The following is a 5589-nucleotide window of genomic DNA, read 5'->3' as shown; positions in this document are numbered from 1 at the left end:
TCAAGAAGTGTGCTTGGTTTTATAAAAACTCGAATGAAACAATGAAACGTCGTTTACGAAACACTTAGCTACTTTTGTTTGGTTTAAAAATCTCACCTTTCCGTCTTACACCCAAGCTATAAAAGCTTAGCTACTCATGACGGAAAGTAAAAAATAAATGACGTAAAATAAAGACATAAATGTAAATTGCATAAAATAAATGACGATAAAATAAATTGCGGAAATGTAAATGACAATAAAGTAAATGACGGGAATGTAAATGACRRGAAWRTAAATAGCGTAAAATAAATGACGGAATGTAAATAACGTAATGTAAATGACGGAAATGTAAAGACGAGAAAATAAATAGCGGAAAATAAATGACAAGAAATTAAATAAATAACAAGATGAAGATGAACTTTGAAGAACTTGAAGAAGGATGAAAAGAAAAGAAAGAAAAGTTGGGAGGAAGTGGGAGGAGATTAGAGAGAATCCAATGGATTTCTTAATTCAAGTGTGTGTTACAAAGAAGCCTAAGCCTCCTATTTATACCCAAAATGGATACAAAAAGACAAAAAGTATCAAAGCTTAGAGGCTAAGATAACTTCAAACTAGTTACAACATAATTAAGGTTYAACTAAGAAGTACAMTACWTRGTTAAAGTTTAACTAAGAAGTACAAAGCTAACTAGAGAGTAAAAATCAGATTTCTTCCAAAAATACAGCCCAAATACAGCTGTTTTCCATCTCCAAAAAGTCAGCACATTGTCTATTATGCCCTCCAAAAAGTAGTGCAAGACCCAGGTCAATGCTGTACCAATGCTGCAGCACCTGCTGTTTTCACAAAAACTCCAAATTAGCTTAAATTATGCATACCAACAAGTTAACCACAACATTTAGCTTCAATATAACAAAGGTATAAAGAAATAAATGAAAATGACTCAATTTGGGAATGAAAAGAAATTAATGTAACTAAAAAGTCCTAAAAAGAGCGTGTTATGTGTTAAATTCTCAACACATATCATTAACCATTCTTATCATTCATAACTCGCTCAAAGCTTAACCGGTTTAAAACTAAACCGCTTAACGCTTGATCGGTTTAGGGCTTAATCGCCCAACCCTTGTCTGATTTAAAAATAATCCTGTCAGTCTTTGTCCGGATAAAACCCTTAAGCAATCAACTGATTTCTTTCCAATAATATATAACATTCAAATAACGCCAGTAACAAGTTTTATGCAAAAAGGTTTAGAAATCACTCATCTTAACAAGCCTTTTGAAAACAACCTTCTTGAAATCAAATACTTGAAATCCGGTCAACTCCCGCTATCCTTAAATCGCACAACTTTTAAAATGGCAAGAAGAAGAGAATGGAGGCTTTAACCTCCTTTTATACTTTCCCTTTAGAGAAAGTCGGCTACTAGAGCCGTACTCCATGTGCATGCTTACATCCACACACCATGCATTCTCATAACATGTATGTGTGTATAATCACACACACACACACACATACACACACACACATATATATATATACTTCTACATATGAACATAGTCTCATACATGTATCCATATTATGCACATAATTTCCACACACACTAGCATGATCAAATAAACCAAATTTATCATGCTATCACGTAATCATTTAATCAGATAATCACGTATTAATTACCTTGGGTGATAACCAAGATCCAGTTATCACATATGTGAATTAGTTAAATAGTTCGTATGTGAATTACACGGGTTCACATATGAACATGTAGTTCATATGTAAATTACACGTGTTCATATATACACTTGTTTTGCCGCCTATGTTTAGAAGTTACGAAATTATTCCTATATCTTCCACATACCATGTGAGAAATTATTCGATGCTTTACAGTCAAAGTTGCAAATCTTAACCAGATGAAGGGCTAGAATCACTTTTCTACTTCTCAATACTTACCATTTCTCAAATGAATCTACGGATATATATATATATATATATATATATATATATATATAAGGAAGCGGGAGCAAGAAAAACCAATAATATCTTTCTTGTCCTTCTACTTAAGGGGCAAAGAGAAGCACTTTTGCTACTGAAGCACAAAGAGAAAGCGAACGGTCAGCGAGAAGGTTCAAGACTTAGTCGAACGTTAGCGAAGCTAGATTCTCATAGCGAGGCGCTTCGAGTTAGCGAAGCGCTGTAGTAGGGCCGAAGCCTTACTAAGAAGGGATATAATGCTGAGTCAAGGACGCTCCACCTTATCTATAGAAGCAGTCAACTGACTTCTGAACGAATTCGCTCCTTGGTTTGGTAATGGCTTAATATATAGATTGAAAGCCCTGTGATGGGAAAGTACCACGTTAGGTTTGGAGAGAGATAGGACCAATTATATAATAGGGGGATCATATGCAAGATTTTTCTTTCAATAGCCGGCCAAATGACTACAGATCAAATAAAAACCAAAAAAAGGTTGTGAACCGTGAAAATCGATCTAAACCATTACTTAGTGTTCAAACGAGACTAAAGCCAAAAAAGGTTGTGAACCGTGAAAATCGATCTAATCCATTTGATTTCACGGTAAACAACCTTTTTTGGTTTTAATCTCGTTTAAACACGACTCAATTAATGTATAAATTGTTGAAGATGAACGTGACATGATGATCGATTGGATTGATAAAGAGGTAGATAATTCAACACAATTATTTCAAGATTCTACCTATGAATTTCAAAACTAAATTATGAGATACGCTCAAATGAAGTTCATCAGTAACTCTTGGAATAGATACCCCATCACACTCGGTTACCCATAATATAAAGTTTTTGATTTGATCAACTGGCTTGCTGATTATCCGATTTCGACATCTTTGACTTCTTCAGGTCATTAGTATGCCCCTATTAATTTCTTCCCGTCCTTCCCTTACTTCCTGATTTGATGATCCTATTATTCCTAATAATCTTCGTCGTGTCCACTACTGAGTGAAAAATCAAAGAATCCATTATCATCATCTGCATTCTTATAGAAACTTCCAATCCCCAAATGTACCTCTTCATTCTATGTCATTCGACTGATGCAACCAACCTTGAAAATTGGATACTTTCCTTTAATTTATGAGTACTCTTAATCAATCATACTTCCTTGCTCAAGTCTCAAGAATTCTACCTTTAGTTGAGTCACAGACGCCCTCGAGAAAACTCTTTCTTAAAGGTCCTAACAGTTACACCATAAACAACTTCTTATAGCACACAGAAACTCTTTGATTGAACTTGAAAATTTAGCACCTAATACATACTACCATATTCAACCGATTATCTCAACAATAGTAATCAAGCACGCTCATATATAAGTAAATTCAAAATGACATTGGCCAGATGCAATTTTGAGTAAGGTGAGTTTTATTTTGAAAATATTCTTTATTATGTTTTTGAGTAATGAAATTGTAAGGTTTCGTACGTGGATACGTGATGTGTATATGCTATTGTTAGTATAAATTTTGGGTTTTGATACGATGTTATCATCTGATTGTAATAAGGGTGTCATAATCATGATATGAGTATTTTTGGTAATAAGGGTGGCATAATCAAGAGATGGGTACATCTTTGTAATAAGGGTGACATAATCAGGAGCTGAATATATTTTTGTAATAAAAGTGGCATAATCGAGAGCTGGGTATATTGGGATAAAGGTGGCATAATCAAATTTGGAAATGATGATCTTTTGATATGGGATTCTGTTATCGCATCTATATGATGCGATAAGTGTGATTGTTATCGCATAGGATGGTGCAATGAGATTGCGTTATGATTCAAAGTGTTACATTTATTGCATCAATGAGATGCGACGAATTGGGTTTATCACACTAGTATGGTGTGAGAAATTACTGTTATCGCTAACTATTGATGCGATGAAGTGAACACTTGTTATAAGACTAGAGAGCCTATGGTTGGTCTTGCATCTGGTTGGCCTTGCCTCTGGTTGGTAAGACCAGAGGGGCTTCGGTTGGTCTTGGCTCTAGGCTATGATGCGACAAGTTGTGTAAATTTCTATATGATGCGACAAGTTTTAGCCATGAAGTGTTTTTCAAATTATTGGGTATTTGAATGCAATAAATGAGATTTGTTATACCAAAATGATGTATATTTGTTATTATCACAAATATGAGTTTAGAAACATGATTTGGTGATTTTCACCCTGTAATTTCATCAAAGGGATTTCTCACTAGACCTCAAGGTCTAACCCTCATTTTGTATTTTAAAAATTTTCATTACAGGTCGGGCCCAAACAGAGGATAAAAGGAAAGGGAAACTGTGAAAAGTCTTATATGCTTACATGGGATGTGAAAGATGACATGCTTATCTGTTATTTTTGAATACTTGTTACGTATACAAGTTTTGTATAGTGATTTGGTGAGAAAATTTTGGTAGTTACTTTTGTAATGTAGCTTTTATTATATTTGGGACCAAATGTATTTCTTGATATATGCAATATATGTTTATAAGCAAACGTGATTATAGGGTGTTACATCACCAAAGTAAAACCATGATGATTCACAACAGAAGGATTAGTTTAAATCACAATTTGAAATTAATATTCTCTAATTCATAGATTTCCATAACTAATCAAGAAGTACACTAAGAAACACATATAGGAGCCCTAGATCTCCCAATTTACCCAACAAAACTCCATTAATTGAGAGATAAGAGGAAATGCTTACCTGAAAAAGATGAATCCTAAAAAACGCACATACACACCTTAGAGGTGCCGTTCACAATGTTTGAAATGAAAGAGTCTTTTCTCATTTACTCCCTTATTTACAACTCTAGCCCCTGGAGGATTGGAAAATTATAGATCCTCCCCAAACTTTATATATACAGATAACATAAAGGGAGAGATGGTTATTGCAATAAACGTCTACGAACCATTGTGAGTTTAGGTTTCTGGGTTATCCATCTCCTCCTCCTACTTGAAGAAACTCCTTATTTGTGGTGAAGGTGAGAGTTGCCTCTAGAGATGGAAAACCACGAAGTTCAGAAGGGTATCACAGTGGGTATCATAGTAGGTTTGTGTCTTTTGGTTTAGAAGTTCTTAGGCATCATAATTGTATCATAGTGTGTATCACAATCGGTTCGTGTCTTACTGTTTAGAAGTTCTTGGGTATCTCAGAGGATATCACAATGGTGTACGTTGGAATAATTTTGGCCGGAGTAAGGTTCGTCGGCCGAAGAAAAGAGAGAAGATAATTAACGTGTTTAATATTTTCTGATAATCACCAAAATTAATATTTCTAATAATAGCTATTAATTATTAATAATGTGTTTAAAATATATATATGCGACAAATCAAATGCAAATCTTCTAAATATTACAAACCTACAAACCAATATTTAGGGAAATGATGAATGTTCATTCATTATGATTTGAAAAGATTGCTAGAGTTTATTAATCATGAATGTTCGCACCAAGAATATTTGAACATTTATTTTATAAAATGTATTGAAATATAGAGAAGTACAGAATACAACATACTTGATAAAAGGAACTATCGCTAATCTTTACAACAATCTATGAATCTGAGTCTATTATGTGAACGAAGAACAATGAGAGCAAACAATAGAGAGAGAAATCTT

The sequence above is a fragment of the Cynara cardunculus genome (assembly GCF_001531365.2).
Source record: "Cynara cardunculus var. scolymus isolate 2C chromosome LG 5, CcrdV1, whole genome shotgun sequence".
Lineage (NCBI taxonomy): Eukaryota > Viridiplantae > Streptophyta > Magnoliopsida > Asterales > Asteraceae > Cynara > Cynara cardunculus.
This window is presented reverse-complemented; position numbering follows the sequence as displayed.